The sequence below is a fragment of the Aulonocara sp. 'chitande type north' Nkhata Bay genome, linkage group LG23 (assembly GCF_057382095.1).
Source record: "Aulonocara sp. 'chitande type north' Nkhata Bay isolate Kocher_YH1m ecotype deep benthic linkage group LG23, A_spYH_male_GT1.1, whole genome shotgun sequence".
Lineage (NCBI taxonomy): Eukaryota > Metazoa > Chordata > Actinopteri > Cichliformes > Cichlidae > Aulonocara > Aulonocara sp. 'chitande type north' Nkhata Bay.
Window position 1 is genome coordinate 37,734,918 of NC_141365.1, and position 14,188 is coordinate 37,749,105.

The window sequence follows — 14,188 nt, forward strand, 5'->3', positions numbered from 1 at the left end:
TGATGCATGTTAAATGCATTGTATGTTTGTGTATCTAGTTCAACTACGGGATGCATAAATTTCTTTCCTTCCAATACCAAATTCCAGAAATTCTTTATTGCAACGCTTAATGCTGTTTGGTATTCAAGACATCCTTTCCCCAATACCAGGTGTCTTGTTGCTAATCTCAAAATTTTAATTTTAACAATTTGCATTTGAGGCAACGTCACAATTTGTATGAGAATGTTACAGTCAACATGCTGTCACAGTGACTCACCAAGTCTCCTTTATTAACTTCTCATAGTCTTCGTTTAGGTAGATGCACAAAGACTTCAAGATGCATGCTCGTCTGGTATGGATGTTGTCATGCTGGAGAGGAGGAGGAGATAATATGAGCCAAAACCAGGCTGTTTTTCTTAAAGCTAGGGTAATCAGTTAAGTTGCATAATTATTCTTTAGGTTAGAACCTGGCATGTACCATTTGTTAAGCCGAAACAAAATTGACAACTTCATCTCCAAATAAAAGTTATTTTTGCTGCCTATGACATCGTCTACTCAATCCTAATACAAACCTTGGAGATGGCAAGCATGAGACCTCTTATTTTCTTTCCAGGTGTCCCTCCTTTGCTCAGAAAGATTTCCATTAAGTGTGGCGTGTACTGGTCAAGCTCATCAAAGAAAGTAGATAGCAGAGGCTTTGTGGTGATTCGCAAAAACTCCTTCTTTTCCTCTGACCTCGTGTTTATGCTCTTTTTCCCCATGCACTAGCGTTCAAGTCAATTCGAAGGATGCAGCCCCTGAATTTGGACACAGCTAATATTTAGCAACTCGTGCACGCTAGTTTAACTTGCCTTACTGCGAGAGGCCGAATGCTTAAAAAAAGGAGAGAGAAAGAAAGAAAGAAGAAATGCAAATGATAATAAAAAAAAAGTGAAGAAAGACCATGTCTTGCAATAACCATCATTTAAAACCAAAGTGAATGCTAACATAGCTAGGTAAAAGTTCAATGAGACAACCATACTAGCTTTAGCTAACTTCATTTACTTTGAAAGTGAATTACAAACGTGTTAAATATTGAATTAAACATATCAATAACCGCTAAAAACACTATAAGACTAACTGCAAAAACGGGTAACAAAAAAAATGAAAAACAATGAAGTGGACATGCTAATAATAATATAAATATAGCCGGAGCGGATTATAAATCAGGTATTAGACGGTACGGATTGGCACGGTCTAATACCCGATTTTCACTGTATTTGCTCCACTCCCGCTGTCTAATGACAACTTACACATTTGGAATTAAAAACATTGTTAAACAATTAACGGACGGAACAACTTCGTTTGACTAAGATATTTTCAGTTATTTATTTCTTACCTGTATTGTGGAAGATTCCGCAGAGGGAAACGGCAGTTCACTGAACACATTTAACTTTCTCCATATTCCCGCCTCTTCACTTCTGGGAAGTTTGAGCATGTGCACTAGGCATCGGTTTTAGAGTTGTTGATTTAAAATAATTACATTTAATTGAACTGAAGAATGCAAATCTAGTTCATTAAACCTTTTATTATTTTATGTTAAACCAATAACTGATAATGATTTAAAAACCTAAACTCAATATGCTCATGTTAAATAGACAAATGTCTGTTGAATTAATCAAACAACTGCCTTAGTTGACTTTTTTGAGTGTAGGCTCCATTGGGATAATAGAGTACAACAAAGTCTTTATGATACAAACAAATAAGATTATTTCTGTCTTTATACTGCAGGCTTTTTAACAACAGGCAGATCAGACTGGTTCTGTTTTAGCAAAGCACGAAGCCTCAGTCTATCTTAGAACTTTTGAACAAAGTTGGACTAAACAATCTGAGAAACTGTTAAAGAGTGGACTGTGCCTGTCTATAAATACACTGTGGGGACTGGGTGTTCCCCAACACCGTTAGCTTGTTATTAGCAGGTTCTTATGTCATTTTCTTTGACACTGACTGGCACTGTGGCTGCCAGCAACTGCTAGACCACAAATATAAAGCCTTTGCTGACACTACAGGAAAAGTCAGTGCATCAGAGTCCCAAGACGTTGACATCACAAAACCACAAATTTTATCATAGAATCTGTGAAGAATTGAGCATTTCATTTTACCTTTGATTTGCCAGCCTGGCTAATGTTAATTTGTTGAGGGTGATGTTATGACAGGGTTATCACATTGCTGAGAGAGGTTTGCACTCCCAGTGCTTGTGGAGTACTTTTAAAACTCACAATGGGACTCGAACCATGGTCTCCAGGTTGAAAAACCTGTGGCATAGTCAAGTACCACACCTTTAACCTCCTAACATGGACTATATAGAGCTCTATGTAGCACTGTTACCTCTTGGTGACCATTATTGCCATAACTGGGGGTCAAGGTGGCTGATACCTAACAATCTATAACATCTGACAAAATATCAGATGTTATAGATTGGGATAAGAATCTGTTGGAATTGCTGGATGAGCCAAAGGATCATTAAACAATCATTAAACAGTCTTACCTTGAATTAATATTTTTACCAAACCAAATAACTATCTATCCAATAATTCTCAAGCGATATAAATGAAAAAGAAACATTCTGAATGGTCTGTTTACAGCATCCTGCCATGCGATTGCATTTGTCCCACGTTAACTTTTATCGAGTGGAAACAAGTTAGCGTTCATCCTCCAGCTTCACTGTGTTTATGTTATGCTAACATAACTATGTCACTGGCAATCACATAGCACATCATTATATACTAGCTAGTCCAACTTCAGTAACCCTACAAAAGTCACTGCTGTTTAGTTTTCTGTCTTCATTTATGTTGGAAGTGATAGCAGAGCTAAATGGCGCCGGTGAGGTCAGCTGCCGTCACGACTGCTCCGACCACTTTTTCTTTGTCTTTGTTTTTTAAGTTAGTTTTCAGCGTTTCTAAATCGGCAAAATCATCACCATTGGGTACATTAGGTATGACAGTGACACTCTTGTTTCTATTGGTATACAATGTACTCACAATTCGAAGTTTTTAACTCCGGATCCGAGCTGGCCGAGTGAGATCTCGAGGGAGAACAAAGGGAAGCGGCGGCGGCCTAGAGGGAAGCGAGCCGGCGTCAGGAACAGGCTGAGAGCTCGTGCACACCGCACACCTCTGCCTAGCATCCTGCTCGCCAACGTCCAGTCACTGGAGAACAAGCTTGACAAACCTCAGGGCCAGGATAAAGTTCCAGAGAGACATTCGGGACGGCAATCTCCTCTGCTTCACCGAGACATGGCTGAACCCAGCGGTGCCGGACCACGCCATCCAGCCGGCCGAGTTCTTCTCGGTTCACCGCATGGACAGGACACGGGACTCGGGGAAGTCAAGGGGAGGCGGCGTGTGTTTAATGGTGAACAACAACTGGTGCAACAGTGCGAACGTTGTTCCTCTCACACGCTCCTGCACACCAAATCTGGAACTACTGTCCATCATGTGTCGTCCTTTTTATCTACCTCGGGAATTTACATCGGTCATTGTAAGTGCCGTTTATATTCCACCACAAGCGGACACGGTCACCGCCTTATGCGAGCTGCATGAGGCACTCACACAGCACCAGACACAACACCGGGACGCTGCGCTTATTGTGACGGGGGACTTTAATAGCGCCAACCTCAAACGCGCAGCGCCGAACTTTTATCAACACATCACCTGCCCCACCAGGGGTGAAAGGACACTGGACCACTGCTACACTACGGTCAAGGACGGCTACAAGGCACAATCCCGCCCCCCGTTTGGCAAATCTGATCACGCCGCCATCTTCCTCATGCCAAAATACAAACAAAGGCTGAAACAGGAAGTTCCGGTTCAGAGGAAGGTCGCGCGCTGGACGGATCAATCGGTGGCCGCGTTACAGGACGCACTCGATGACGCAGACTGGGGCATGTTCAGAAACAGCTCCGACGATGACGTCAACGTGTTTACGGAAGCGGTTGTGGGATTCATCGGGAAACTAGCGGATGATACCGTGGAGACAAAGACTATCACAACGTTTCCCAACCAGAAGCCGTGGGTGGATAAAACCATCCGCGACGCTCTGAGATCCCGCACCGCTGCCTACAACACGGGACTCATGACGGGGGACATGGACCCGTACAAAGCCGCGTCATATAACGTGCGGAGGGCAGTGAAAGAGGCGAAGCAGCGCTACGGGAGGAAACTAGAGTCACAACTCCAACAGAGTGACTCTAGGAGCCTGTGGCGGGGACTAAGGACAATAACGGACTATAAAGCACCAACAACCGGTATGACGAACGCGGCCGTGACTCTGGCAGACGAGCTGAACACTTTCTATGCTCGCTTCGAGGCTGCAGCTAAGGTCTCCAACAATGCTAGTGTTAGCGGCGCTAACGGCTGCAGACAGGAAGATACTGCCAGCACCGGAAACGTGCTCGTCATCTCCGAGCATGAAGTAAGGAGAGCCTTCAAAAGAGTGAACACCAGGAAAGCAGCAGGACCAGACGGCATCCCAGGTCGTATCCTAAGAGACTGCGCATACCAGCTAGCTCCTGTGTTCACTGAGATATTCAACATCTCTTTATCTCAGTCGGTGATCCCCACATGCTTCAAAGAGTCCATCATTGTTCCTGTCCCGAAGAAACCCCACCCTGCTTCTCTCAATGACTATCGCCCTGTAGCCCTCACCTCAGTAGTGATGAAGTGCTTTGAACGCCTGGTCAGAGACTTCATCATTTCTTCACTACCAGACACACTGGACCCACTACAGTTCGCTTACCGTCCAAATCGTTCCACAGACGATGCCATCTCTCATCTCCTCCACACATCACTCACTCACTTGGACACTAGAAGGGGGAATTATGTTAAAATGCTCTTCATAGACTACAGCTCTGCATTTAACACCATAATTCCCTCCACACTCACCACCAAGCTGGAGCATCTGGGACTCAGCTCATCTACGTGTCAGTGGATCTCCAACTTCCTAACTGGCAGACCACAGGCAGTAAGGATGGGCGGACATGTCTCAGCCTCCACCACTCTCAGCACTGGAGCCCCCCAGGGGTGTGTTCTGAGCCCCCTGCTGTACTCTTTGTACATATATGACTGTGTGGCCACTACCAGCTCCACCACCATCATCAAGTTTGCTGACGACACCGTCGTGGTGGGCCTGATCTCTGATAACAACGAGACGGCCTACCTGAAGGAGATTAGGAATCTGTTCCTCTGGCACCAGTTCTCCAACCTCCTTCTAAACGTCAGTAAGACAAAGGAGCTGATAGTGGACTTCAGCACTAAGCAGGAGAGGAACTACCAGACCCCCGTCATCAACGAGTGCCCAGTGGAGAGAGTGGACAGCTTCAAATACCTCGGAGTTCACATCACGCAGGACCTGTCATGGTCCTGTCACATCAACACCATGGTGAAAAAGGCCCGACAGCGTCTCTACCACCTCAGACGCTGAGAGTCTTCCAACTGCCCTCCAAGGTGCTCAGGAACTTTTACTCGTGCACCATAGAGAGCATCCTGGCGGGAAACATCTTAACCTGGTTCGGGAACAGCACCATGCAGGACAGACGAGCTCTACAGAGGGTTGTGCGGTCAGCTGAGCGCACCATCCGCTCCGAGCTCCCTGACCTGCACTCAATCTACAGCAGGCGGTGCTGGACCAAGGCCAGGAAGATCGTGAAAGACCTCAGCCATCCCAACAACAGACTGTTCTCTCTGTTGAGGTCAGGAAAGCGATTCCGCTCCCTGAAGACCAACACAGAGAGACTGAGGAGGAGCTTCTTCCCGCAGGCGATACGGTCTCTCAATCACACCACCACACAGTACTGACCCACACATACAGTTCTTACACACACACTGGACTTTCTGGACTTTGGTTTTGCACAACACTGGTCACTATATTCTTCATTTCCGGTTAATACTTGTACAGCTGCTGTTATTGTGTATATATTTATTTATATTTAGATTTCTTCATACATTCTTATATAGTTCTATATTGTGTATTGTGTATTTTGTTGTACAGTTATTTTATTTTCAACTTTAATTTATATTCTATTCCTTCCTAGTTAAATTTACCCTTCATTCTAATTTGTGTTGTACAGTTATTTCATTTTTAACCTTAATTTATATTCTATTCCTTCCTAGTTAAATTTACCCTTTTTAATTTTTCATATTTATTTCCTATCTTATTCATAGCCTTTTCCTTTTTTGTTTTCTTTAGGTCACGAGCAGTTGTCCAAGCATTTCACTACATATCGTACTGTGTATGACTGTGTACGTGACAAATAAAATTTGAATTTGAAATGTACTAAAACATTTTTTTACATATTTTTGAGCGCCATGTACCACATAAAATCAGTTCGGTGTCAGTAAGCACAACCAGAATTCAGGTTGTGCTTACGATTATAAGGCAAGGCAAGGCAAGGCAAGTTTATTTGTATAGCACAATTCAACAACAAGGTGATTCAAAGTGCTTTACAGAGACATTAGAAACAAGAACAAATAAAAAGCATGATTTACAATTGATTAAAACAAGCAAATAAACTAACTAACTAATTAACAAACAAACAAACAAACAACAGTATATAAAATCAAAACAGATAAAATCAGAACAGTAGATAAAATCAGTAGTTAAAATGTAAGTTTTGATTATAAGACGATTATAAGGCGTCCTGTCAATTTTTGAGCAAATTAAAGGATTTTAAGCGCGCCTTATAGTGCAGAAAATACAGTAGATCCTTCAGGGTTCACATTATCCAGTAGCTGTAAAGGATTTTAGTCTGGACTGACTTTTTAGTCTGAACTTAAATAAGTATTGGCACCCTGGATCCTTGAAATGTGCTTGCAAGCTCTAAAGGGGAAGAATGATCTGTCATGATTTAAAAAAGAAGCCGCTTTATGAAAGCTTTCTCACCCAGGATCACATAGTGCTAAATATGAGGGCTTGGTAAACACTGCTTAGTTAGTGTATGCATCTTTGTCATAAAAACATAACAGTAAAGGACATCCCTGCTGATATAGTAGCTGTAATTATGATAATGGATGTGATATTTCCACTGGAAATGAACATCTTCTGTTTCATTAGAATGCACTACTCCATAAATCCCTGGACATTATCCTTTCACTAGTATTAGGATGCTGATATTTTTTGTTTCAGTCCTTGTTATAACAGATTTTAAAATGGAGCCTAATTAGGCCCACAATAAAGGAAGCTGCTGCACTTTTTCGCCTGCATTTTATTCATCATTTCATATGAAGTCTAACACTTTCTTGATGTGCTAACAGCAAAAAAACATTACCTTACACTCATTAAAACAACTCTTACTTTCCACTGCCCTGTAAAGCATAACTCCTAACAATAAAAGAGAATGTAAGTTTGAGCAAACTGGCTCTAGATGCCAAATTTTATCCTATCCTTCATTCCTTCTGATTTGATTATATTTGAGGAAAAATGAAAGGAAAAAAAACATTATTTATGCATATTTCTTTTGACAAGACAGTTGCTTTGTTCAATTTTTATTTAATGTAATCTATTTTAGGTTGCTATACAAACATGTTGAAGTCCAAACTAGATGACGCAATGTGCTGTTTTCCCATCAAGACCTCAGCTTAGTCTTACATTGCCCGGGGTTATATGGCATAGTATCAACTCAAACTAGAACATGTAACAGCAGATAAAGGCCTTAGGAGATATCACACTTTGAAGGGTAGAAAGAGTTGAGGACTTTTGCAGCTCTGGGAAAGAATAGAAAACACTGACCCAGCTATAGAGGCACCTAATCCTACAGGAACAAACAAGTGTCACCTTCAAGTGCAACAAAGTGACAAGAACTTGCACATTACTGTCTCAAAAGTCCTTCTTGTTCTTTACTTTTCTATATTTGTAGACATTTAAATCCAAAGAGCTCTATTTTGGTCCATAAGCTACACAATGTAACCAGCAGTGTTTCATTCTCCTCAGGAGGTGGATGATTATATAGTTTCAGCCTCTTGTGAATCTGTACAAAGCAGCCCGCATACCTCTAAATAAAAGTCAAGATTTTCACTGACAACCTTTAGACCTCGTTATATATTTTTCAGCCCTGTGCTTTTTTTTTCTTCATTTTCCACTGTTATTTAACTTGAGCCCAACTCTGACTCTAATATGTTGAAAATTGGAGGCCTTGGGTGATGTCAAGGGCTACTGAGAGAAAGTGTCACAAGACTCTGGCTGTTTGTGCCAGGTCTGCAGAAACTCTGTGACCTGATGCCTGAAATTATTACCCTGGGATTTGTGTCCTAGGATGTGTACATACCTATAAAAGAGCAAACAATGGGCTTTGTGAAAACTCATTTCATAGCCCATCTGCTATGCTACCTTACTGTACCTGACCCTGGTTGTGAATACGTTTTATGGCCGTAAAAAGCTACAGTCTTTTACACAGTATTTCTGTTTGGTCTGTGGTAGCCTTCAGATAAAAAAAAGAACTGGATCATTAAGTTAAATGATTACTTATGATGTGCGGTTTGTTGGTGCAATTAAAGCAACTGTGTAAGACAACAACATATGTTGGCTTTGTTGATGCATTGTTTCCTTTTTTTATATCTTTAACACATTAAATTATGGTATATTATATCTCCTCAAAAATAAATCTGCTTCCTGTTTTATGCACCAAAACAATGTCCACATGTATCATAAAGCATGCAGTATATAGCATGCCCAACTGTATGGCCTGCACAGACTGGTTTCATGATGGTTTTATTGGTAATTAAATCATGTTCCAATCTAATCTGGAACCCCTTACTGGTGACTTAGCCTCTGGGAAACAATATTTCAGGGCTAACATTATAGACTGTAGATGTCCTCAAAAGTCTTATCTTTGGGTTGTTCTTTTGAAGCTTTATCTGTTTTAACTTTATTGCCAACGGTGACTGTTGCTATGACTTGAACCCCAAAAGAAAGTTTGCATTTTTTTCTCCTTGACTTCTACACGTATCTTTGCTATTTTTGCTATTCTTCCATAGATTTCAGTTAGTAGAATATAAGTGTCAAAATTAAATTAAAAGGTGATTTTATCTGAAATAATATTGTCAAAGAATCAACATACAATTTATACGAGAACAACAAAATAAAAAAATAAGAATAAAGAAATACAGAGAAAGTAACATTTCAACTCAAACTATGCTCAATAAATAATTATAGATTATATATATGCATCCAACTTAGTGTAGTTACAGATGAGAATTTAAAAGAAAACATATTTTAATGGAACCATTAGACATGCAATAGGACCATTTAACTTACAAGATTAGATGGAATGGCACTGGCCTCATCCTGTATTTGGTCCAGCTCATATCATTGTCAGCTATTTACGTTGATTCCTTTACATATTTTTTCTGTTATTTGTAAAAGTTGATTTAACCATAAATCATAAGCAGAATTAGATTCTACCAAATATGATTTTCAGCAGTGTTATTTACACAGTCAATAAAAGAGGAAAGGGCATGACTTTCAACAGTTTGCTACAGGTCAGACACTTTAACCATCGCATTGATGTCAACAATAAGAGCTTATAATCGTTAATGTAGAAATTAAGAAAATACTGAAGAAGCAAGGCAATATTATACCTCAAAGAAATGATCAGCAGGTACCTGCTGTTCACAGGGCCTACTTGAGGCCTTTTATGTCCATCGTGGTTCTTTGGATGTCAGAGATAGATTCCCCTCTCTCTGCCATCTGTTGTGACCGTGTTTCACCCCTACCACGTAGTAAGATGTGGTAGATAGGTTTTTATATTCACCAGAGGGGTTTTAGATTTAAGAATGGTCATGTTTTTATTTCCTATGTAAAGTAAGTATCTCATCAGTTAGAGCTCTTTCGCATTTAGAGGTCTTGGAGCTTGTTTTTCAGTGTATTCCCTGATTTGACTGTTTGTAGCAAACTGGTGAACATGTCTGCTTCTTCTAATGTCTCTGATAACTATTCCCAGGTACTTCAAGAATATCTTCCAGTAACTTCCTCTTTTAAAACACAAGCATTAATAGGTTGTAACTGCAACCCAACTAAGGCAGTAAGTGTGCAGCCAATCTATGCTCAAGCTGGCAGACTTGTTATGCAGATGCTGAATGAATTAGCCTCCTATCACAATTAGCTCCTTTTATTGCTACAGTCTAAAGGTGACATTTAAAACATAACAAAGTAAATAATGACGAGTCGAGCCATAAGTGTGACAAGTTGGCTCCCTCTAAAGATTTTTTTTGCAGATGATAAATTTAGAAAAACATTGACCAAGTTGAATAATAACTCAAATTCTGCTTAAACATAATTTTTTAAAATACTTTTTCGACAACCATATGGCTCACCTATATGCTATACATTTTTCTTTTTATGGGCAAAGATATGTTTATCTGTATGTTTATTTTTCAGTATTATAAAACTTGGTTTGGGACATTGTAAACGTTCTCCCTAAAAATCTAGAATTCCGTTAGTTGTGTTTATTTTAGCATATATGCCGATTAAATTGATGTGGTTATTAAAGCATTATGCAACAAGAAAAGAAACTGTAAAATAATTTTTTTTTAAATTATAATGAATAAAGGTGTACAGTCTTGTATGTACACCAAAAAGAAAGCCAAAAATTTGTGTTAGCTTAGATTAGCTTAATTTAGCTTGTCATAACTTACCTTAAAGAATAGGGAAATCATGGTAAGTATGATATTTAATAAAGTAAACTTTTAAAGTAGATTGTTGAATAGTGGATTTAAAATGTTTTGACAGAGGCTATTTTCATTCTGTTTCAAGTGTTTCAATAAATAAAACTAGCTTTATATTCAGAGCTACCAGTATGTACAGTGTACTGATGTATGATATCGATTATTGATATCTTCTCATCTGATTCACGATGTCCTTTCATTTAAGCGATACAACGTGGAATGTCTTTTTGCATCTGTGTGATGCAAAAAGACATTCTGGGTGACCTACACTCAATACTCGGCTTAAACGCACCAAAAAGAGACCGAGAATCAAAGCTGATGTGGTCACTCTACATGCTGCTCACGCTGTAAAGACATCATTAAGTGTTTCACTTTGACATCTACTAAAAAAAAACTTCATCTTCATGTTTGACAACCTGGTAATGACAACCTTCTGTCAAACCTAACTACTTTGTTTCATTTCTTTGAAACACAAGTCACATTTTTAATGGAGACAAGAGTTCAGCTGAGTAACTTGGCCGACTAGAAACTCATTCCATCTCCACATTATGCTGAAATGTTATGTTAACATTTCTAAAAATATCACTTGAGAAGAGAAGCAATGTGTGGATATATTGTACATTTTCTCCTTAATATAAGAAAGTCGTGCTTATGCTCCTGTTGGCACGACTGACCACAGTGAGCTGAGCACAGCATTCTTGCCCCAAAGATAGATGTCACAGTGCATTATGGTACTAATGACTCAGTGAAAAGGACAGGCACTGGCAATTAGAGGTATGTGTGGATGTGGAGGTAAAGCACAGGCTCTGAGCTGCTGTTATACTGTCTAGAGGAAGGAGCATAGAGTGGACTGAATTAGGTACTGGGACCTGTGGTTGGATCTTTGGCAATGGGGATATATTGGAGTAATGACTCTCCAGCTTCTGACAGTAGATAAAAGAAGAAGAAATAAAAACAAGGTAGAAAGAAGAAAACAGTGATAACAGAATGCCCCTATACTCTGCCCCTAAAGAATAAAAAATAGATTTTTGTGGTTATTTGTTTCCACAGGTGAGAGGAATATCAATCCTAGACATTTTCCTATTTTGCTGTTAGTTAGAAAGACAGTACAAAATAACACATCAAATAATTGCTCAAATTTGAAAGAGGCTTAAGGGAGAGTTTGTTAGGCGGGGCTGTGTGCAGGCAGGAATAGGACCCAAGGTGCAGACTCCGGAGACAGACGTGAACTCAAAAAAGGCTTTAATTCTGAACGCAACATGACATAACTTGAAAAACTCAAAATAAACTTACACCGGTGGACAGACAAAACACACAGCAAAATAAACGGTAGATCGCGACACAGACACTAAGAAACACAGGGCGTAAATACACAGAGGGAGCAATCAGGGAATGGGTAACAGGAGGGAAACACAGCTGGGGCAAATCAGGCCTAACGAGACAAGAGGAAGCAAAACCAGACATATTAACATCACACATGGACTTTCAAAGTAAAACAGGAAACATAACAGACTCACGGGCAGGCACTATAACAAAGGGAACAGAGACACTGACTGGATGTGGGGATACAGCAGAAAGGGGAGACAGCAACATGGAACCCAGACAGAAAACCAGAACACTAAAACTCTAACCAAACCCCACCCAGAGAACCTAAACTAAGAATAATCCTAAAACCCATAAAGCAAAGCTAGAATATAATGAAATAACAAAATCAAAGAACCAAAAACACAAAAACACTGGGTCAACGACCCAGGGACCCTAACAGAGTTTCTTTAAAAGCAAATGTTCGGGTTTTACACAAACCTTTCTTTTAACCTTTAATAAAACTTTAACACATTGGTTATATGAGTTTTGTAGAATGTTTAGCTTATTTTAGAGTTTAGAAATGTGTTATCATAGAATGTAGAACTATTGTAGAGACATTGATACTGCCTTTAAAGTAATAAAGGCCTCACTGTGTCGTGAACTTAGGAGTAGATTGTAGGAGACCTCTCCCCCACTGAGTGGAAATTCCCCAGAGGATGTCTTAGGGTGGGGGTCTCAACATTTCTAACTGGATAACAGTGGTTTGGAAGGGAGAGGGGTTTTATGACCTCTAGGGAGTTACCTACACCCACAGTGTTTTAACTGTCACGCACACACATCCACACGCACACTCACTCATGTGCACTCACACATACACACAGGTATGCGTACACAGTCACTCACGAGCACTCACATAGACACAGACAGAGTTTGCAGCACACCGTAGGGGGTTTTATGATGGGGTCACGTCTATAAAACTGTGTTTCACAGACAAAGGGGTGTAGATTTTTGCAGAGGGACACCGGCTTCGTCTTCCCTTCTAGAAGTGCATGCTTAAATGAAGATGAGTAAAGATGAATAAAGATTTTGTGAAAATGACTACTGAGTCCGGTGCCATCTCTGGATGCTCGAGGAATAAAAGAACCGGGGTAAAACTGATTTCTCAACAGTTTTAAAATGCCTGGTGCTAAATCATCATATAGTGAATTTTGGGGTGTGTGGGATAAAAAGAAAAAATTATGATCACTTATGTGCAGTGTTGGGACTAACGCGTTATTAAGTAACGCATTACAGTAACTACGTTATTATTGTGGTAACGAGCACGGTAACTAGTTATTATGCCAAAATCAGGAACGCGTTAGTCGTTACTGGGATTTAGATAGGGTCGTTACTCGTTACTTCGTGTGGTGGCTATCGCGGAGCTTCCACAGATTCAGTAACATTAGCAAGTGGTGGAGGCCAGCAGGTGGATGAAGGAAAGGGGACGCAGAAGGAAAAAGAGACCCGAGGCGGCCGCCGGTCCAAGTGTGAACTGAACTTCAGGTAAGAAGTTATGACCTGCAGTCTCTCTGGGTCAGATATAAACCAAGTTTAGGTGGAGTTTATTTTCGTTATTCTGACTTTTTCCGTACTGCGTGCTAGCTAGCATGACGGAGTTTCTATACAGCTGGGTGGGTGCTATGATGTTAATGATGTTGAACTTTATTTTGTTCATAAGTTATTAGAGTTGCCAACCGTCCCGTCTGGTATTCAGAGAAAATATTACGCGTTTCTTATTGAAGTGAAAAGGAACAGTTTGTCCCGTAATTCAGCTACAATGGAAAAGGCACAAAGCTGGAGTTATTCTGTGTTTACGCTGCACAGCTGCCTCTTCTTCTCTCATTCTCTCACCCTCTCTCTCTCCTGTTTCTACTTCAATCATGAAACTGATCAATGATCAGCTGATCGGCTCTCTTGTTTGTTTATCGCTCACTTTGCGCCAGAAAGAGGAAACCAGCGGATGTCGCGCTAAACAACAGCAGCACGTTTAAGCTTGATCAGCTGTTGTTAGAATTTATTTAATATTAATTTCTAGTATCAGCTGATGTTTGCTGGAGCCACAGCTGTAAAGCTGCTGGTGAGGATGTCGGTTTGGATATGTGGTGAGAGGGAAACATGAAGATGAAACCAGGAGATGTCCTTACTGGATCATCAGAGCTGAACAGGTG